We start from the raw sequence: 24,041 nt of genomic DNA, 5'->3' as shown, positions 1-24,041 counted from the left end.
CATCCCTCCTCGCCGAGTGTGGCCCTGGCTGAGATCCCCCAGGGTCCAAGCTGTTTTCCCAATAATGTCTCCTGTCCACCATGTTTATGTAAAGCCCACGCTCTTGGCATGGGTTCACGGATTAGTGGAGCGAACCGCCCAGGGAGCCGCTGGGCACCTTATGGCTCTGCAGTGGCTACTCTGTGGATTTCAAGATGGCACCCGCACACCCGCAGAACACCGACACTGGGGCGGATTAATGTTCCAGGTTCGGCAACCACCAGAACCGGGGGCCTGGTGAGCAAAGACGCCCACCAGGGCTGTCCAGCTAGTGAACTGCCAAAAAGAAGCAGAAAAATACAAAAACAAATCTATAGTTCGGTGACCCTATGGTTTTTTTTGCCTTAGCGCAGGTCTGTCCCTCCTCGCCGAGCGTGGCCCCAGCTGAGATGCCCCTGGGTCCAAGCTGTTTTCCCGGTAATGTCTCCTGTCCACCGTGTTTATGTAAAGGCCACGCTCTTGGAGTGGGTTCAGGGACTAGTGAAGGGAGCCACTTGGTATCCTATGGCTCCGCAGCGGCTACGCTGTGGGTTTCAAGATGGTGCCCACGCACCTGCAGAATGCCGGCACTGGTGGGGATTAACGTTCCGGGTTCGGCAAACACTGGAGCCGGGGGCCTGGCAAGCAAAGACGCTCACCAGGGGTCCCCGGCTGGAGAACCGCTGAAAAAAAAAAAAAAAAGCAAGGAAATACAAAGAAATCCATTGTTCGGGGACCCTTTGCAGCTTTCCGCCTTGGCGCAGCTCTGTCCCTCCTCGCCAAGTGCAGTCTCAGCTGAGATCCCCCAGGGTCTAAGCTGCTTTCCCGAAATTGCCTCCTGTCCACAAAGCCCCACATATCCCTTGGTGATTCTGCCCCGGCTTCAGGCAGGTCTCTAGTTAAGTGGGTGTGGAGGTCAGTGGGGAGAACAAGCTGCTTTCCTAAAGGCTGCCCCCGCCCCACTCGATGGTGAGGTGGGTGTAGCTGTCCCGCACTCCGCTGTCTATTGTCCGTCCCACACTCTCCAGAATTTCACAGACCTATTTCCCGTTCACCTCAGGCTTTTCTTGCTCTGTGTGTCCCATGTTGATTCTCCGTGGATTCACACCGCTGTTCTTATGGGGGAACAGTCCTCTAGCATTGTGGTAGGTCCAGATCCATGCCTTCCTCTCCAGGAGCACAAATCCAAGAGGTTAGCACCACTCTGCAATCACCGTTCCTCCTCTCTGTGATTTCTTATCTACTACTAAGCTCATCCAGCAAGTTTTATTTATTTATCTTATTGTAATTTCCCATTGTAAAATTCGTTTGGTTCTTTTTTATTTGTCGTTGCCATATTCTATTTTTGTCATTTGTTTCAAATTATTTATTGATTGTTGAAGCATTTTTATGATAGCTGCTTTAAAATCCTTGTCAGTTAATTCCATGATCGGATTCATCTCAATAGTTGCATTATGTGTGTGTGTGTGTGTGTGTGTGTGAATTTCTATTGCATACTGGACATTTTTGTTAATTTTGTTAAGAAACTCTTGATTCGCCTAAAGCTTCTATTTGAGCAAGCAATCAGTTAGGTTTGACATATAGGCTCTGCCCTAATTTTTGAAATTTAGTTCCAATGACAGTTTATTTTCTGAGCCCTTATGTTATTCTCATCTGTTTTATTCTTCTTCTGCTGCTGAAACTATCACTTAATTTCTGCTCATGCTGCTAGTGGGAATACAACATACTTTCCTGGCTTTCTGATCCCTGACTGACCATTTTCAGGTGGAAGAAGTGAAGCTACTGGGTTAGTATCTTTTTATGCCACTGAGAAAAGGGAAGGAAGACATAGATGTTTGATATTCCTACTTCTCCTGGTATATGAGACCACCCACCATTGTCTCAGTTGTGACAAAGTGCTTTGGATAATCAGTGGCATCACTGATGTCATGCTCGCTGAAGGTTAGATCATCAGCTCGAGTTCTGATTATGAAGTGGGCTTAGGAAGATCTGGGGCTTCCATGTGCCACTGCTGCCAGTGTATGAGACCACCTATGGGTACCCAGATTGTGGAGCAGGGATTGAGTGGTTATGGTTTTATTGCCAACTGCCAATGTGCTAGTTGTATAAGTAGGGGCAGGAGTTGGGAAATCCCACCAAATCTCTGTTTGACTTCTCCATTTTAGGTCCTTTGGCAAGGGAGAGAAGGATTTTCTCGCTTTTTATTCTTTGTCTGCAACTTTTAGCAGTTCTGGGTTGCAGGCCTCTCTCGTGTTCTATTCAGGGATATATGAGAGATAAGATGAAAAACCAGGGAACTCAATACTGAATAATACCTGAGGATGTGAGGTGTCTAGCCAATCTGCCTTCTTCTTTCCAGCTTACAAAGTCCTTTTGTCATTGTCTATTGAATAATTTTCAGAGTATTCAGCTGTATTTAAATAAGACAAAGGAAAAGTGAGTCTGCACCATCTTTTCATAAAACCAGAAGCTCCAGGTCAAATTTTTAAAATTTTGGAAACATTCAATTTGAATCCACTTTGTTTAGTTGACAAAAGCAAAAATAAAAAAGTCCTGGTATTGTTATTATTAACTGTGATTGGATGACTGCTGGCTCATATCTACAATCATGTGCATCAGCACAGAATGCACACCACATGTGAATGAGCCTACTCATTCTTCAGTTTCAGTAGGTAATATTCTTGTTGTTTTTCTGACAATTCACATAAATTTATTTTTGCAATAATCATTTAGTATAAGAAGCTTTTTAAAAATGCATTGAATTGGCATTAGATCAAAATGAAATAACCTGATTTCTAAAAATGCACTACATCAAATGCTTTCCCAGGCTTCCGTCAAAGCAGTCTGAGGTGTCTGCTTAGTAATTATGCAATTTTTTACTTCAGTTTATTTTTTGCTTTACTTGGAAAACTTACCACCATAATTTGCCAACACACTTTTTAAACCAGATTATTTTAAACCAGATTACTTTATCTAATGCTTAAGACTGAATGACAAGTGAGACAGAAGGGAAGGAGACTTTAATGCCAACTTGCCTGGGATTATGTTTTAGTAGGAAAATAGGACTGCTGAGGATATAACATAAGGCAGTTCTGGGGGATGGACACGCTTGAAGCTCTGACTCGGGTGGGACAAAGGAAATATATGTAACCTAAACATTTATTTCCCTGTAATATGCTGAAATTAAAAAAAAATAAAAAATAAAAGAAAAATATGGATTCCCAGAGTTCATCCCTTAAGGTTTTAATTCCTGAGATTTGGGATGGGACTCAGGAGTGTGTATTATTAAAAGCACTAATGAATTTTAGGATCGGGCCACAGTGGTGTTATGGAAAGAACACTGACCTAGTCGCAGTGTTCAAAACACCAGGGTTGCCACCTCTTCTGTGTGTCCTTACCCAAGTCATTTAATTTCACTAGGTCTATATTTCCTCAGTTGTAAAAGTAAAAAACAAAACAACAACAACAAAAAAAGATTTGGTTTTAGTCAATAAACTCTGCGAGGGTGGGAACCAGCCTGCCGCCTGGCACAGAACAGCTCTCCATTAGCATCTGCTGGCTAATTCACTATTTAGATGAGCTGGAAGGTTCCTTTTGGCTTTAAATCATATGACTCTAAAGCAAAGAAGTAATAAAACAATGCATTTGGTCCACTAGTCACAAAATAACAATTATTCTCAAAATGAAACAAAATGTAATCTGACGAAGGCCCCACTCTTTGTCCCTGGTCGCAGGGCTGCACTTCCATGGTGAGCATTTCAAAGGGTGCGCCTTGGTCATTGGATTTCACATCCTCACTGGGCGGTGACGATTCCAGGCAACACATTGGAAGCACTTAGCACCGTGTTTTGCTCACAGTAGATGTTCAGCACAAGCAAGTTGAATCAGGAAAACCCAGTAAATTCTGTGGAAAATGACACAGAAGAATACAAATTATCTTGCTACACAGACAGTCGTACTGTAGTCACAGCATAATTTTTAGGGCTTTTGTTACTTTAGTCCTAAAACATACTGTCAGGTAACAAAGCCAGAATTGTCAGAAACCTTCCCTGGCACGTGGAGATTCTACAGAAACAAGTATTTTTGAAACCGATTATGGAGGAAAAATAAATCTGGAAAACTCTACTTATAACATTTCAAATTTATTTTAAAACCAAATGCTCTTATTTATTTTTCAAAATTTATTTAATTACTCTATTTAAATACTTCCTTATGTTATGTATCTAATCTAACCTAGAGAAATGGTTCTCAAAGTGCAGTCCCCACCCTACAGCATCAGCATCACCTGGGAGTGTGTTATAAATGCAAATTCTCCAGTCCCGTCCCAGACATAATGAGTCAGAAACTCCGGGTGTGCGGTACAGAATCTGTGTTTTAACAAGCTCTCTGGGTGATTCTCATGGACACTAATGAATGAGAACCACTTGCTTAGGGTAAAAAATACTGGCATAAAAAGTGAATTCAAAGAAGGCTGAGGCCGGGCGCGGTGGCTCACGCCTGTAATCCTAGCTCTCTGGGAGGCCGAGGTGGGCGGATCGTTTGAGCTCAGGAGTTCGAGACCAGCCTGAGCAAGAGCGAGACCCCACCTCTAAAAATAGAAAGAAATTATATGGACAGCTAAAAATATATATAGAAAAAATTAGCCAGGCATGGTGGTGCATGCCTGTAGTCCCAGCTACTCGGGAGGCTGAGACAGGAGGATCGCTTGAGCCCAGGAGTTTGAGGTTGCTGTGAGCTAGGCTGACGCCACGGCACTCACTCTAGCCTGGGCAACAGAGTGAGACTCTGTCTCAAAAAAAAAAAAAAAAAAAAACAAAAAAAAAAAACAAAAAAAAACAAAGAAGGCTGAATTCAACTTTCCATATGCCTCCTACAGTGTATCAGAAATGAAAAGATCACACCAGGTATGTAGTCAACTGTTTATCGATACACTCCATTAGCAAACATACAACAAGCCATTTTTGTATAAAAAGTTAAGTTTCCTCCCTTTGAAAAAAATCTTGAAATACTGATCTTGAAGTTAAAAAAAAAAAAGTAAACCCCTGGCTTTTAGGATATTCAAGTCCTAATCTCTCAATTTTATAAGTAAAATATAATTTTAAATAAAAATATTACCAAACATTACCAAATCTAATTTTAAAATTATTAAAAACATGAGCAATAAAAAATGTGGCTATGGATATACAGTACAAAAATCACAAGGACTTTAATTTTTAATCCAAGTGGCAATTTTGATTTAGGACTCACAATGTACAAGATTTGTAATATAGATATTACAAATTTATGATTCTATGTTCTATGTAAGAAAAGCTCTTAGCTACAGAGTTCTGAACATCTTACAGTCACATCTTCTCAAGAATCAGCAAATTGGGAAGAGATTTTTAATATGAAGGCCCGGTAGACACACAGGTGCTGGTGAGAGACACCCACCCATATATTGTCACATCCTGAAGTCACAAGTTAAGGAATTTGATAAAACACAGTAAGAAGGTATGAAATTAATGCCCATTCGAGGTTGCTCTGCAGCTTGAGAGAGCATGAGTCCTAAGTATGTTTTTCCAATATTTTCCCCAAGCCCTAAAATTCACCCAAGAGAAAGAGTTCAACTTAAATGCATAAGAAGAAACAAATCTGTCCATACATAACAGCCCTAGTCAGGAATATCAAACGGCAGCGAACTCTTGACCTCTCCTGATTTGGTGACGATGGCATCCTAAACCCAGCAAGGGTTGCAGTGGCACTCGGGCCCACACTTGTTGGAGTTGCACTTGGGGCAGGGGTAGAAGCAGCCCAGGCAGTTCTTCTCCAGGCAGTCGCAAAGATCAGCCTCGTTGCAGATCAGCCTGCCTCTTTTGTCGTACTTCCTCATGACTTTGTATTTTGCAGAAAAATACTCATTCATTTTTGACATCCGTGCTTTCTTTTTCTGCTGCCTTGTTTCAGGGTTAAAGTCAGCTACCTGTGGGCCAGGGTTTTGAAACACCAAGCATTTTAACTACCACTCTATTTGTTGCAGTTGTTTCTGTCCAATTTCACAGTTTTTCTCAGAAGAACTATGACCTGTGTGTCCTTCTTGAATGGAATTTTTTTTTTCTGATTGTTCACTCATTTCTGATTGCCAGATGGAGGTCGTCAATCAGTGACTCCAAGGCAGTCAGCCGAGGTCCGGGTCTGGAATGCGAGAGTTCGGAGCCAAGGCCCCGGAATGGGCCAGCGCAGCCAAACACCCCTCCCGGTTTCGGCACCAAATGTAAGGTTTTTTGGATTGGCCAGCGCCAGAGAAACAGGAGCAGAGTTGAAAGGGATAAGTAAAGAAGTTTTATTGGAGCGCTTCTGGGTGAGGGTAATGGGTCCTGAGAGAGGGGGGGACTGGGCAAGGTTCTAGGGAACTGGGAGAGAGAGAGAGACAGGGAGAGAGAGAGAGAGGCCCGAGAAGTCGCGGTAATATTCTTGTTAATCATTGACAGTCATTTTAGTCTGCTCTACCTTATCAAACATTCTTTTAGAAGTCAGTAGACATATAATGCATAGAAATATACAATAATACAATAATAATGACAAGATGATACTGGAATGAAAACAAAAATAGATCAGTGGAACAGAATAGAGAAGCTAGAGATAAATCCACATATTTACAATCAAATGACTTTGCCAAAGAAGTCAAGAACACCCATTAGAGAAGGGACAGTCTCTCCAATAAATGATTCTTGGAAAACTGAATATCCATAGGCAGAAGAATGAAGCTAAAACCTTATTTCTCACCATATACAAAAATAAAATTGAAATGATCTAAGACTTAAAACCCAAAACCATGAAACTAATAGAGGAAAATAGGGAAACTCTTAAAGATGTCAAACTGGGCAAAGATTTTATGGATAAGACATCAAAAGCAGAGGAAATGAAAGCAAAAATAGATAAATAAGATTGTATTAAATTAAAGGTTTCTGCACATTGGATAAGAACTTCAATCAACACAATGAAGAGACATCCTGTAGAATGAGAGAAAATATTTGGAAACTATTCATCTGACAAGAGATTAATATACAGAAGATATGAGAAGCCCAACAACTGAAAAGTAAAAACAAAATTGTCTAATTTTAAAAATGAGAAAATGATTTGAATACACATTTCTCAAAGTAAGACAAAAAGTGACCAAAATGTATGTGAATGCATGCTCAACGTCACCATGTATCAGAGAAATGCAAATAAAAACAACAATGAGATATCATCTCACCCTAATTGTAATGGCCATTATCAAAAAGAAATAAAATAGCAACTGATGGTGAAGATGCACAGAAAAATAAATGGTTATACACTGTTGGTGGAAATGTATACTATTACAGCCATTATGCAAAAACATTATGGAGTTCTAAAAAAATTAAAAATAGACCTACCATATGATCCAGCGATTCCATTACTGATGATATGTCCAAAGAATTAGAAGTTGGTATATCAAAGAGATATCTGTACTTTCATGTTTATCACAGTGCTATTCACAATACCCAAGATATGAAATCAACCGAAGTGTCAATGAACAGATAAATGGATAAAGAAAATATGGTATGTATACAAAAGGAAAGCTATTTAGCTATAAAAAATGAAATCCTTTCAGTCAAAACAACATTTATGAGCCTGGAGGACATTATGTTAAGTGAAATAAGTTAGGCACAACAAATAAACAATCATATTTAGAAGCTAAAAAAGTTGATCTCATAGAAGTAGATAGTAGAATAGTGGTCACTATAGGCTGAGAAGTGGATTGGGGTGGTTAGGATAGGGAAAGATTGGTAAACAGATACAAACAAATGTAAAACTATATGATAATCACATATCAGAATACATACTATCTTTAAAATGCCCAAAGCAATTTATAGATTCTGTTCAGTCTGCATCAAAACACGAGTCATTTTTCACAGAATTATTAAATAGAAAAAAAATCCTAAAACTCATTTGGAACCATAAAAGAACACAAATAGCCAAAGTAATCCTAAGCAAAAAGAACAAATCCGGAGGCATCACATTACCTAACTCAAAATTACACTACAAGAATACGTTAACTAAAAGAGCATGGTACTGGTAGAAAAATAGACACAAAAGTCAATGGAACAAAGTAAAGATCCAGAAATTAGTCTACAGCCAACCTATCTTTGATAAAGTTGACAAAAACATACAGTGGGGAAAGAACACCTCTCTCAATAAATGGTGCTAGGAAAATTTGATTGCCGTATGCAGAATAATGATACTGGAGCCCTTTCTCTCAACATATGAAAAAATCAACTTGAGATGTATGAAATACTTAAATGTAAGAACTTAAACTATAAAAATACTGGAATAAAACCTAGGGATAACTCTTTTTGACATTGGTCTAGGCAAAAAAAATTCCTGACTAAGATCACAAAAGCACAGCAACACAAACAAACAGAGACAAATGGCACTTAATTGAACTAAAAAGCTTTGGCACAGCAAAAGAAATAATCAACAAAGTGAACAGACAAACTAAATATTGGGAGAAAATATTTGTAAACTATGCAACTGTCAAGGAACTAATATTCAGAAATCATGAAGAACTCAAACAAGTCAACAATAACAATAAAAACAAATAACACCATTAAAAAGTGGGCAAAGGACATGAATAGACATATCTCAAAAGAAGACACACAAATAGCCAAAAAAACGTACAAAAAATGCTCAACATCACTAATCATTATAGAAGTGCAAATTACAACCACAAGAAATATCATCTTACATTAATCAGAATGGCTACTTTTTTTTTTTCCTTTTCATAATATTTATTTTATAAAATTATTGTAGAAAAGAATCTACTCTCTAACCCTATCTTCTGGAATTAAGTGGACTAGTTAAGTGGCTAAAAATTTCCATGGGGACGATAATCTTAAACTAAATGTAAGAGTACACTGTGTTTCAGAATGGCTACTTTTAAAAAATTTAAAAGAACACACGTTGGAAAGGATGCAGAGAAAAAGGAACACTTATATACTATCGGTGGAAATGTAAATTACTACCAATTCTATGGAAACCAGTATAGAGATTTTTCAAATAACTACAAATGGAACTAGAATTCAATCCAATAACCCCACTACTGGGTTTCTACAAAAAGGAAAAAAGAAATCATTATAACCAAAAAATGCCTATGCTTGTGTCTTTATCGCAGCACTATTCACAATAGCAAAAATGTGGAACCAACCTAAGTATTCATCAACTGATAATTGGACAAAGAAAATGTGACATATATGTGCAATTGGATACTACTAAGCCATAAAAAAGAATGAAATTATGTATTTTGCAGCAACATGGATGTAACTGGAGACCATCATCATAAGTGAAGCAATTCAGAAACAGGAAATCAAATAGTACATATCTTCACTTATAAGTGGAAGCTAAATAATATGTACATATAGAGTATGTAATGATAGACATTGGAGACTCAGAAGGGTGGGATGATAGAAAATTATTTTATGAGTAAAATGTACATTATTTATGTAATTAATACTCTAAAAACCCACACTTTGCCACTACACAATATATCTATGTAACAAAATTGCACTTGTACCCCTTAAATTTATACAAATTTATTTATTTATTTATTTATTTATTTTCATCTTATTGTTATGGGGGATACAAAATTGCAGGTTACATACGTTGCCCATGTACCGCCTTTCTCCCCAAGTCAGAGCTCCAGGCGTGTCTGTTCCCCAGATAGTGCGCGTTGCACCCATCATGTAGGTATATATCCCTCCCTTCCCCACCCCCCCTTCCCGAGTCAGCACCTTCAAGCGTTACCATTCCCCAAAGGGTGCGCAATGCACTCATTGGTAGGCATACACCCATCCCCTCCCCCACCCCCCACCTCAGTCTGATATCCGATTGGTGTCGTTCCTAGATGTGTATTTAGGTGATGTTCAGGGAAACCAATTAGATGGTGAGTACATGTGATGCTTGTTTTTCCATTCTTGGGATACTTCACTTAATATGATGGGTTCCAACTCTCTCCAGGAGAACCATAGAGATGTCGTATCTTCATTATTCCTTATAGCTGAGTAATATTCCATGGTATACATATACCACAGCTTACTAATCCAATCATGTATTGATGGGCATTTGGGTTGTTTCCACATCTTTGCTATTGTGAATTGTGCTGCTATAAACATTCGGGTACATGTGTCTTTGTTACAGAATGACCTTTTTTCCTTTGGGTATATGCCCAATAATGGGATTGCTGGATCGAATGGCAGGTCTACTTGAATCTGTTTAAGATACCTCCATAATGCTTTCCACAGGGGTTGCACTAGTTTGCAGTCCCACCAGCAGTGTATAATTGTTCCTGTCTCTCCACACCGACGCCAACATGTGTTGTTTTGGGTTTTTTTGATAAAGGCCATTCTCACTGGGGTTAAGTGATATCTCATTGTGGTTTTGATTTGCATTTCTCTGATGATTAGGGATGTTGAGCATTTTTTCATATGTTTGTTAGCCATTCTTATATCTTCTTTCGAGAAGTTTCTATTCATGTCATTTGCCCACTTTTTGATAGGGTTGTTTGATTTTTTTCTTGCTGATTTTCCTGAGTTCTAAATAGATTCTTGTTATCAGTCCTTTATCTGATGTGTAGTATGCAAATATTTTTTCCCATTCTGTAGGTGGTCTGTTTATTCTTGTGACTGTTTCTTTGGCTGTGCAGAAGCTTTTTAATTTAATCATGTCCCATTCATTAATTTTTGTTGCTGCTGTGATTGCCTTGGGGGTCTTCCTCATAAAATCTTTACCTAGGCCAATGTCTGTAAGAGTCTTTCCTACATTTTCTTCTAGAATTCTGATTGTATCACGCCTAAGGTTTAAGTCTGTTATCCACCATGATTTGATTTTTGTGAGAGGTGAAAGCTGTGGGTCCTGTTTCAGTCTTCTACAAGTGGCTAACCAATTCTCCCAGCACCATTTATTGAATAGGGATTCTTGTCCCCAGAGTATATTCTTTCCTGCTTTGTCAAAAATTAGGTGACTATATGAGGATGGTTCTATATTTGGATTTTCTGTTGTGTTCCACTGGTCTGTGTCCCTGTGCTTGTGCCAGTACCAGGCTGTTTTAAGAACCACAGCTTTGTAGTATAGTTTGAGATCTGGCAAATTAATACCTCCCATTTTGTTTTTGTTGCTTAAAATTGCTTTTGCTATACAGGGTCTTCTCTGATTCCATACAAAGTGTATAATTATTTTCTCTACATCTGTGAAGAATGATGTTGGTAATTTAATAGGGATTCCATTGAATCTGTAGATCACTTTGGGTAGTATAGACATTTTAACAAATTTTTAAGAGATCCAAAATTATAGCCACAAAGAAGGGATAACATTTAGTGTTCTCTAGCACTTTAGGGTGACTATAGTTAAAAAATAATTTATTGTGTATTTTTAAATATTAATAGCTAGAAAGGAAGATTTTAAATATTCCCAGCAATAAGAAATGAGAAATATTTGAGGTCATAAATATGCTAATTACTCTTATTTCGTTATTACACATAGTCCACATGTATTGAAATATCACACTGTACCCATAAATATGTACAACTAATTTGTGTCAACTAAAAATAATATTAAATGCAAAAATAAACAAGCAATTTCAATAATGACAAAATGAACAAGAATGGATTTAACTTCACTTTTCCCCATATAAGGGATAATTTCTTTACCACACAGATTTAACTCTCTCACCTAACATTAAACAGCAAATCATTGATTTTCTAATTTTTACTTGACAGTCAGAGTAATCTTATTTTTCTTATGAAATAAATATTCTTTACTTAATATTAGGGATTTAGTGTTTATATAATATGAAAATTTCATTACAACTGTTGGAATATTGGATTCAAGTCAAAATTACAGTGTTTACTTCTCATGTATCTAACACTATAGAAGACATAAAGTCATATATGGCAAAGTAAGTCTATGCTATAAATTGATTTATATTATCAATGGTGAGATGAGCCTAACATGACAAGATGTAAATATAATGTTTAAAGGGAATTTGTGTTTCTCAATGAAAAACATTTTGATAAAAGCAATAATCATCCTTACTTAATATTCACAATTCACTGCAACTCAACCCAATTCATAATAGAATTTATTATGAAAATTAATTCTAAAATTTATTTGAAGAAATGATATGCAAGAATAGAACAAACAATTGTGAAGAAGTACAAAAAGGGAATATGTCACTGCCAGATATTCAGATAAGTCATAAAGCTATAATGTATTTTTAAAAAGTGATATTTACACAATTTTAGACAGAAAGAGTAATGGAACAAAACACAAAGTCCAAAAAAATATATGAATTTATATGTGTATGTATATATATTTGATATCAAAGATGGAATTATAGATCATTAAAATCTATATAGTATTAGATTTTAAATAATCGGTTTTCCATATAAAAACAATAAAATTAATTCCCTATCTCACAAATATCCCAAAAATAAATTTGATATTCTTTATATATAAAAGAACTCAACATAAAAAGACAAAACTACAGATATTTTGATAGAAAGTAGAAATTTATATATAAGTTATATCTATATCTATATCTACCAAGGTAGAAATAGGTTTCATGAATAAGACAAAATGAGCACAAACTATAATAATAAATGTTGATAAATTTGGTTACTTTGAAACAAAAATATCTATATAATGATACCATAAAAAAAGAAGAAATGCCTGTTAGAGACTAGGACATAATATTTCCAATTTATACAACTTAGCTCCTGAAAATCAAAAAGTAAAAGAAAATATATTAAAAAAACACATGGTGGTCAATTCACAAAGGAGTAATTCTTATTGGGCAACAAATATAAAAAACGATGAACTTCACTACTTAGGAAAAAGGAAGTTAAAATAACAATGAAATATTTTTCCAAATTCATAGTAAGGGAATGTTATTTTTTTTAAAAAGTAACAGCACTAAGTGTATTAAAATTAGTCAACAATTTTTTGAACAAATTGGAAACTACGTAAAAAACATGAAATTTGCATAGAAAATGATTCACCAATACAACTTCAAGGTACACAAAATATAGCACGTGTACAAAGAAAACCTGTACACAAATATTTATTGAAATTTTTTGCCACAGTGGAAATTTGGAGGAAGGTCTAAAATAAGACCATGGTGAAAAGTAATAGAAGAAGGGGGCAGAGGAAGATGATCATATAGAAAACTCCAATATTCATCCCTGAACATGAACACCAAATCCAGCAATTATACACTCAAGGAAGCACCCTCAGAAGAATCAAAAACCAGGTAAGTAATCACAGTACCCAGACATTTACAGACATCCACAAGCATCAAGATCATCCAGGAAAATATGACTTCACCAAAAGAACTAAATAAGGTACCACTGAGCAATCCTGGAGTGATGGAGACATGTGCTATTTCAGACACAAAATTCAAAATAGCTGTCCTAAAGAACCTTAAGACCTAGTTTAGCAAAAGCAATTTTAGGCAATAAGAACAAAATGGGAGGTATTAACTTACCAGACTTCAAACTATACTGCAAGGCTGTGGTTATTAAAACTGCATGGTATTGGCATAAGTGCAGGGACACAGACCAGTGGAACAGAACAGAAAATCCAGATATAAAACCATCCTCATATAACCATCTAATCTTTGACAAAGCAGACAAAAACATACTCTTGGGAAAATAATCCTCATTCAATAAATGGTGCTGGGAAAACTGGATAGCCACATGTAGAAGACTGAAACAGGACCCACGGCTTTCACCTCTCACAAAAATCAAATCATGGTGGATAATAGACTTAAACGTAAGGCATGAAACTATGAGCATTCGTGAGAAAATGTGGGAAAGACTTTTATAGACATTGACCTAGGCAAAGATTTTATGAAGAAGACCCCAAAGGAAATCACAGCAACAACAAAAATAAATAAATGGGAGGTTAAATAAAAAGCTTCTGCACAGCCAAAGAAACAGTCACAGGAGCAAGCAGACAACCTACAGAATGGGAAAAAATTTTCGTATGCTACACATCCAATAAAGGATGATAACTAGAATCTATTTAGAACTCAGGAAAATAAGCAAGAAAAAAATCAAACAACCCTATCAAAAAGTGGGCAAAGGACATGAATAGAAATTTTTCAAAAGAAGACGTAAAAATGGCCAACAAACATATGAAAAAATGCTCAACATCTCTAATCATCAGGGAAATGCAAATCAAAACCACAGAGTGATATCCCTTAACTCCAGTGAGAATGGCCTTTATCAAAAAATCCCAAAACAATACATGTTGACATGGATGCAGAGAGACAGGAACACTCATACACTGCTGGTGGGACTGCAAACTAGTGCAACCCCTGTGGAAAGCAATATGGAGATACCTTAAACAGATACAAGTAGACATACCATTTGATCCAGCAATCCCATTCTTGGGCATCTGCCCAAAAGAACAAAAGACATTCTATGAGAAAGATACCTGCACTTGAATGCTTATAGCAGCACAATTCAGAATTGAAAAGATGTGGAAACAACCCAAATGCCCATCAATACATGAGTGGATTAATAAAACGTGATGTATGTATACCATAGAGTACTACTCACCTATAAGAAACAATGGCGATATAGCACCTCTTGTATTTTCCTGGATAGAGTTGGAGCCCATTCTACTAAGTGAAGTATCCCAAGAATGGAGAAATAAGCATGACATGTACTCACCATCAAATTGGTTTCACTGATCATCTCCTAAGAGCACATTTAGGAATAACATTGATCGGGTGTCAGGCAGATGTAGGTGGGGGAGGGGATGAGGGTATACATACATAATGAATGTGATGCGCACTGTCTAGGGGATGTGCTCGTTTGAATCTCTGACTAGGGGGTGTGGGGCGCAAGGGCAATATACATAGCCTAAACTTTTGTACCCCCACAATATGCTGAAATAAGAATAATAAATAAATAAATAAATAAAAACAAGCTTTTTTCCAGTGCTAAAATTAGAAAGTAATTTATCACGCAGGACCTTGTCCAGAGGAAATTTATTGATATAATGGACAGCATCTTTGACAACAGGTGGACAGAAAATCAATAAACAATCTTCTAGTGGATTTTCTTTATTGATCTTTGAAAAAGGCCAAAAGCATAACTTTAAATGATAGCTCATGGAAACCTATCCTATGAGAGGCTAAATGAACAAACTTCATGCAAATAACTTTCTGTTGATCAAGTTTGATTGAGTAGGAGAATGACACATGCTTTTCTTTGAATGCCTTCCTAAAATGTCACCTCTTTTAGCCCAGAATTTGATTAGCATGAATCATTTTATTTGCATGCATTAGAATTAACCCTTGTATTTGATAGGCAAAATGCAAGATTCTTATTAATTTTTTGTGGGAAAAGAGAAAGCAAAGTGGAAAAAGGGGAATTTTGGAAAAGGAAAACACTAAAGGCAAACAGTAGAAACTACATGTTTTCCATAGATCTACCTCTATAAAAGAAGAGAGGTTTTTATTTTGCTTTCTTTTATTTTGGGGGTTGTGGTATGTTTTTTCCTCTTTAACTACCTTCTCCTTTTCTTATATTTATTTTCCCCAAAGGCAAGTCAAAGATACAATTTTTGCCAAGGAGCTAAAAGAAGGGCCTATCTTACACTGTCCCTGTAATGCATAATTTATTGCTTGTATTTAAAAATGTTAAATAGTATCATCACAATAATTCAATGCTACTGAAATCTAATGGTTAGTGAGTTAAATGAATAAATTGAATGCTGCCTAAATGTTCTTAAGTAAATTATAATAAAGGGAAATATTGTAATAGAGTGTGACCTACTTTTGACTTTTGAGTACTCTAATTTTGTACTGATTTGATTTTCTCTGTGCTTGTTAAGCTCTCCATGTTTCTATCCCTTTGGCAATAGGCCTCTGTATTTAAAAGGGGAATAAAGTCATTGTCTACTCTCCTTTGAATTATCTGTTCAGAATGGACCTGAGCCAGCTGTGATTCTGGTATCTTATGTATGGCGTAATGGTTAAGAGAACTACGTCTATAGGCAGCATGTCAAATTGAAGACCTGGATCTACCATTTATTAAGTCTGTGAACTTGGGGACCAGTTATATATGTTTCCTATGCCTTCGTTTCCTCACCTACACAATGGGGATGTGATGTCATCTACCTAATAGGCCATTATGAAAATTAAATGTGATATCACATGTAAAATAAATGTTAGATCACTAATAGGTCTAGTGATTTTGGTGGTCTAGATAGGTATCAAAATTAGCTAGCAATGGTGTTGGCAACATGATAAAAAGTGTTTTGTTGTTATTGTTGTTTTTCATCATCTGCTGGCTCTAACCTTAATTAGGTAGTTTGCCTTATCCCTGAGTTTTTCTACAGTGGGCATTTCATGTAAACTTTTCAAAAGGTAACACCCACTAAGTTAGGTAATTCATATATACCTAGATAAGCTTACTCCAGTGACCCCAAATAAAAAATCAACATTTATACACATATGTTTCATTCTTCCTTTTTATCCATTCATTAACTATTAGTTACAAACTGTCATCTGTCAAGCCCTTTTATAGGCTCTTGAGACACAATAATTTCTAAGATATAGTTTGTGAACTCAAGTGGTTCATGGTAATATAGAAAAGGAATATAGAGAAAAACATAGCCAGAATTTATCAAGTGTTTATGATGTGCTTGACTTAAAGATGAAGTTACTTGGCCAGTCAGTGTCTTAAAACTAGTATGACAAATTGGGGGAAGTGGTAAATTTCTGAACTGAGCATCAACTGTCTGGACTTCAAAGATCATACACTTAAGCACCACTACATTTGCTTTATAAACATATACAGTTGGCTCTTGGAAAATATGGGGATTAAGGAAACTGAATTACTGTACAGTCAAAAATCCATGTATAACTTTTTACTCTCCAAAAATTTAACTACTAATAGTCCATTGTTGACTGAAAGGCTTACTGATAACATAACAGTAAATTAACACATATTTTTACGTAATGTGTAGCATATACTGTATTCTTACAATAAAATAAACTAAAGAAAAGAAAATGCTATTATTAAAATCATAAGGAAGAGAAAATATGCTTACTATTCATGAAGTGGAAGTGGATCATCATAAAAGTCTTCATCCTCATTGTCTTCACACTGAGTAGGCTGAAGAGGATGAGGAAGAGGAGGGGTTTGTCTTGCTGTCTCAGGGGTGGGAGAGGTGGAAGAGTTGGAGGAGGTGGAGGGAAAGGCAGGAGAGATAATTGAAAAAAATCCATACATAATTGTATCCATGAAGTTCAAATCCATGTTGTTCAAGGGTCAGCTGCAATTTCAATACAATGAAATTTATTTATAAATCCTGCAATGGCTTTATCATCAAGGCTTCACTATTGATGTTTATTCTTTCATACATATCATGTCCACTCCTGTATTTTCTGTTTCTCATCTTTTAGTCCTTAAGGGTTTTAAATTTAATATTATAACCTCAAGAAGTCCTTCTCTATTCATACTATCTAAAATACCCTCATATTCTTATTTTCTAATTCAATATGTTATTACATTTCTTTAAAGTTCTTCCTATGTTTTGTAATTATTCAATGTACTTATTTTCTTTTTCATGTTCTGAATTCCCAGAAGGCTTCAGGAAGATAATGACCTTGTCTATTTTGCCCAGCATCTGGGACATAGTAGGTGCTTAGTACATATTGAATCAACAAATGAATAAACAGAGACTCAAAGAGGAGTTAACTCAGGCAGAGCCTGATTTATCTAATCTAAGGCTTTACTTTCTTTTAAACCCAGAGAAGATATACAAATTTTATTTTTTTTTATTTCAGCATATTATGGGGGTATAAATGTTTAGGTTACATATATTGCCTTTACCCAGCCAGAGTCAAAACTTTGGCCATGTCCATCCCCCAGAAGGTAGGCACTGCACCCATTAGGTATAAATATACCCATCCTCTTCCTCCCACCTGCCTGACACCCGATGAAGGTTACTACTGTGTGTGCACATAATGGTTGATCAGTTAATACATAGTTGATGGTGAGTACATGTGGTGCTTGTTTTTCCATTCTTCTGCTACTTCACTTAGTAGAATGGTCTCCAGCTCTATCCAGGATAACACAAGAGATGCTATATCACCATTGATTTCTGTGGCTGAGTAGAACTCCATTGTATAAATATACCACATTTTATTAATCCACTCATGAATTGATGGGCACTTGGGTTGTTTCCACATCTTTACAATTGTGAATTCTGCTGCTATAAACATTCTAGTGCAGATGTCTTTTTTATAGAATGCCTATTTTTCCTTTAGGTAAATGCCTGTGGGGAGTTAGTTATGCTCCTTGCAAAGAGGTTTTTTCTCTTTCTTCTGATCAGGTCTCTAAGTTGTCTATGCCTGTTTGTAGGGAGTTAGCTACGCTCCCCGCAAAAAGGTTTTTTCTTTCGATCAGGTCTCTTAGACAGGGGTCATCACAAAGGATGAAAAAATAGTAGGAAACAGAAATAAAAGTAATAAAAATGATAATAATATATAGAGCCAAAGATATAAAGTAAAGGTTTATGAAAATAGATATAAGGAGGGTGTTCAGAGGAATATATTTCTCTCGCGCAAAGAAACATATCCAAGACTGAAACTCCACACAGGTATTTTATAGGGTAGATACAGGCTCCCATTGCCAAGGGCAATGGGATTTACATACTAATAGGCAGTTTGTTTTAGGGTCAAAGTCTTCTAAAAGGCCACTATAGATCCTTCAACTAACTCTAACTAGGGGAACAATGAGTTATATAATCTTCTTGGAGCAAACTTCTAAGTTTTATGATAAGGCTATTACTTTAGCAAAACATAGAGACATCTTGGCTCCGGTGATTGTGTTTTTGGAGACAGAGATCATCTCAGAATTCAACATGAGCTGTGTTTTGTGTTAATTATTTTAACCGCATGGTTCCATCTGGGCCCGGCTTGGGCATTAGAATATCTATCTGATCAGCTCTCATCTCTGGGGGTCTTTGTCTGTCAGCTCCAGCAACCTTTTGGTTCTAGGAGAGGCCTGTCTTGTCTTTCAAAACAGGTGAGAACCATATGCCCAGTTTATAGCTGTCTCTTTGAAGTGCAGCTATTACTGACCAAGGAGATGCCCTCCTGAGATGAGGCAGCTTTTGAACTAACACATTTATTTTTTCTTTAAGGCAAAGCCTCATTTGACTTCTGAAATCAAATCTTGTTTCCAGAAATACAGGGGGCATTTCTATAACTGAGTATTCTTAGGCTCAACATCTCCCCCTTTTTTATTTTTTGAAGAAAGTTGATGGAGTTGGACAGTTATCACAGTGAGGTGTTGGTCTCTGGATTTTTGTCTTTTTTGGAGTTTTTTTTAGACTATAAATAAATATAAGTAAAGGATTAAAATAATGTCAAAAGTTATAATAGTGGAACTTTCATAGATTTTAAGATGATAAAGTGGATTAGCTGACTCTAAACCAGAAGAGATGTCATCAATAATGTCAGCTTTAGAGAGTAATTTAAGTTTGTGACTGAATGTACTTAATATTTTTTTTTTTTGTAAGTTTTTTACTTTTTGGGAATGTTTTTCCCACCGCTAGCCTCAGCTAACATTTGTATTTTAAAAGTCTCTGACTAAACTTTTTGGCAAAATTTTTTTTTATTTATTTTTTGAGTGGCAGATGTAAAAGCCACTAACATTTGAATTAGTATTATTAAAAGCCAATGTATGTAACATTAAATTTTCCGAGTCAGGTGGATGAACAGTCTTTTGTTCAACATTTTGTAATCTAGCAATAAAATCTACATAAGTTTCATTAACATTTTCTTTAATATCTTACACAAGAAAACACAGACTGTTTAGGAGAAGTTATCTTTTCTTATGCTCTAATACAGCACTGTTGAATTTGAGCAATAACCTGATCATCTTTTTTAAGATCTTAGTTTGTTCTTTAAAAGTTTTTCTAATAGCCTCTCTCAAGGGTGGATCATGTTTTGGGGAATCATTTGTATTAGAAAGTAGTGGTTTCCAAGCTTAAAGTAGCTGATTTGAGTTGTATAGAGAGCTCTTAAAGTGAAAATTCTCCTTTGGAATTTTTTTTCTTTTTCTCTTTTTTATATTTTTTATAGACTTAAGAAGAGAGTCGGTACCTACTTTTACTGGCTCTGTCTTATCTTGGCCCAATGTAGATGGAAGGTCCCAATTGACCTTCTCTTTTCTGCTAAAAACAGGCTCTGGATTTTTTATTAAGCTTATTTTAGGACGGATATCCTCCATCTCGCTAAAAGAGAATTTTGAGTTAGAATGAAATAGCTGTAGAGCTTGAGAAATCAAAGAGCAGAGATTTCAAATGCATAGAGGAATCTTTTTTTTTTTTTTTTTCTTTTACGGAGTGTTTTTTGTAATGTTTTTAGCACCAACTGCTTTTGTTGTAGCTTGAACTCACCCGGAGGTGGGAACAAATCACAGTGTTTGGAAATTAAATGTAACAATTACTCAAGATTTTACTTTTTGGCAACTAATTTAGCACTCTTTAATAAGCTCTCAATAATTTCACATACTTAGAAAAGATAGTCTTCCTCATTAATTTAATCTGGACAGAATGATAATTTACTTTGGCCTGGTGATGTTCACTTATCTCTTTTTAGGTAAGACATGCGCATGACTTTCAATCTACTCCAGGTCCCTTGCAACGCAATTCGGGAATTTCTTCACTCGAGCAAAGCCTTTTGCCTTTAAGACCCTATTAGAATATCCTGCCAACTACACCAGTTGGTGAGGATTTAGCTATGCTCCCCGCAAAGAGGTTTTTTCTCTTTCTTCCAATCAGGTCTCTAACTTGTCTATGCCTGTTTGTAGGGAGTTAGCTATGCTCCCCACAAAGAGGTTTTTTCTTTCGATCAAGTCTCTTAGACAAGGGTCATCACAAAGGATGAAAAAATAGTAGAAAACAAAAATAAAAATAAAATAATAATAATATATAGAGCCAAAGATATAGTTTATAAAGTAAAAATTTATAAAAATAGATATAAGGAGGGTGTCCAGAAAAATATATTTCTCTCCGGAGAAAAAATATACCCAAAACTAAAACTCCTCACAAATATTTTATAGAATAAATACAGGCTCCCATTGCCAAGGGCAATGGGATTTACATACTAACAGATGGTTTGTTTTAGGGTCAAAGTCTTCTGAAAGGCTACTATAGATCCTTTAACTAACTCTAACTAGGTGAACAATAAATTATAAAATCTTCTTGAGGCAAACTTCTAAGTTTTATGATAAGACTATTGCTTTAACAAAAAATAGAGACATCTTGACTCCAATAATTATGTTTTTGGAGACAGAGATGATCTCAGAAGTCAACACAAACTATATTTTATGTTAATTATTTTAACCACATGGTTCCGTCTGGGCCCGACTTAGACGTTAACATAGCTATCTGATCAACTCTCATCTCCAGGAGTCTTTGTCTGTCAGCTCCGACAACCTTTTGGTTCTAGGAGAGGCCTGTCTTGTCTTTCAAAACAGATAAAAGCCATAGGCCCAGTTTATAACTGTCTTTTTGAAATGCAGCTATTACTGACCAACGAGACGCCCTCCGGAGACGAGACAACTTTTGAACTAATACATTTATTTTTTTCTTTAAGGCAAAACCTTATTTGACTTCTGAAATCAAATCTTGTCTCCAAAAATACAAAGGACATTTCCATAACTCAATATTCTTAGACTCAACAAATGCCCAGTAATGGGATTGCTGGATCAAATGGTAGAACTAAACTTTGATAGTTCTATATGTATCTCCTTGAGGTATCTCCATATTACTTTCCACGGAGGTTGTACTAGTTTGCAGTCCCACCAGCACTGTATGACTGTTCTTATCTCTCTGCAATCATGCCAACAATTATTGTTTTGGAACTTTTTGATAAAGGGCAAAAATATTGTTAAAATGTCTCTACTAATCAAAGTGATCTACATAGTCAATGCAATCCCTATTAAAATACCATCATTTTCCACAGATATAGAAAAAATAATTCTACAATTCATATGGAACCAGAGAAGATCCCATATAGCAAAAGCAATATGAAACAAAAAGAACAAATTGGGAAGCATCAATTTACCAGACTTCAAGCTATACTATAAGGCTATAGTAACTAAAGCAGCATGGTACTGGCACAAGAACAGAGACAAAGACCAACGGAACAGAACTGAGAACCCAGATACAAAACCATCCTCATATAGCCATCTAATCTTTGAGAAAGGAGACAAAAACATACACTGGGGAAAAGAATCCTCATTCAGTAAATGGTTCTGGGAAAATTGGATAGCTACATGTAGAAGACTGAAACAGGATTTCCACCATTCACCTCTCACAAAAATCAACGCACAGTGGATAACGAACTTAAGCCTAAGGCATGAAATTATAAGAATTCTAGAAAAAAATGTTGGAAAAACACTTACAGACATTGGCCTAAGCAAAGAATTTATGAGGAAGACCCTATAGGCAATCATAGCAACAACAAAAATAATAAGTGGGACCCAATCAAATTAAAAAGCTTTTGTACAGCCAAAGAAACTATCATTAGAGTGAAAAAACAGCCTACAGAATGGGAGAAAATATTTCCATGTTACACATTTGACAAAGGATTGATAAATAAAATCTATATGGAATTCAGGAAAATCAGCAAGAAAAAAATAAAAAAATCCTAGGAAAAATTGGGCAAAGGACATGAATAGAAACATTTCAAAAGATTAAAAAAAAAAGAAGAAGAAGAAGAGAGGGAAATGACCAATAAACTTATGAAAAATGGCTCAACATCTCTAATCATCAGGGAGATGCAAATGAAAACCACAGATATCACTTAATTCCAGTGAGAATGGGCCTTTATCAAAATATGAAATTTTTATACCTAGGACTATATGAGGAAATTTCCAGGCTATGTCATTTGTTCTCTTGTGATAAAAATTTGTGATCTTGTTTAAGCTAATTCCATTAAGGCAGCCCACAGCCCAGGAGATGTGTAATTTTCAAAAATGCAAAAGAAATAATTGTCTACTGTTCACAGATGGCCAATTTTCAGTTCTCTTACAATAAATACTTATAAAAAAGTAGAGAAATATGATATTTTAATACATTAAAAAGGCAGTTGGCCTCATTTAACATAAAACAGTAATAAAGTTTTGTAGCAGAGTAAATAAAAGCTTCGGCTCATGATTTGCCATCTGTCACATAATAAAGAAAATGACCTAATGGATATATTTTTTTCAGATTATCTTCTTCCAACTTTAAATCCTGCCAATAGAAGAATGTGGACTTGTGTAATTAATAGTTCAAGATCCCTATTTTTTTCTTTCATAGATTCCTCATTAAATCTGACTAGATAGTATATGGCAGAGTCCAGACACTTTCCCTCTGGAATATTACTTTTTATTTCTTTATTTTTCTAAGTTCTTTAACACCTTCAAATTTCTTTCAGCGGGGTTTTGGAGGCAAGAAGCATCACCAAACAAAACTCAAGAATTCTGGTATGTTTCCACTTTAACACAGTGGTTCTAAGCACATTTTCACCACCCATGCTTCCTCAAAGCCCTATAGAATGACAGGAAGTAAAAAGTTACAAAGGAAATAATCTTATAACAGAGAAGAATGACTTAATGAGAGCATATTAAGAAGATAAGTAGAGCAGAGTATGTGCAGAAGTGTGCAGATGGGATCCAATAATTCCAGAGAAGTACCAGAGAAGCTCTAAATGAGTACCAAACAAAAGAGTGATACGAGCTTGAAAAGAGGTCTGCATGACTAATTAGTATCCCTACACTCACACACACACACCCACCCACAAATATACACATGTGCACACACACACACATACATGCCTCTTCTAGATTGATTGGAAACTTGGAATTTACCAGCAGGCAAAATAACTTTTTGGTTTATTTTTAAGGAACTTGAATAAACTACCTTCACAGAACTAGGGCTCCAAGTGTGGGATA

General features: G+C 36.0%; 1 pseudogene; it reads right to left on the bottom strand.

The window, feature by feature from the left end:
• Positions 1-5,668: 5,668 nt before the first annotated feature.
• On the bottom strand, positions 5,669-6,127 carry LOC138377920 (ARL14 effector protein-like pseudogene; annotated as a pseudogene).
• Between the last annotated feature and the right edge of the window lie 17,914 nt (positions 6,128-24,041).

The sequence above is a fragment of the Eulemur rufifrons genome, chromosome 30 (assembly GCF_041146395.1).
Source record: "Eulemur rufifrons isolate Redbay chromosome 30, OSU_ERuf_1, whole genome shotgun sequence".
Classification (NCBI taxonomy): domain Eukaryota; kingdom Metazoa; phylum Chordata; class Mammalia; order Primates; family Lemuridae; genus Eulemur; species Eulemur rufifrons.
Note: the sequence above shows the minus strand (reverse complement) of the source record. Positions and strands in the feature narration are given on the sequence as shown.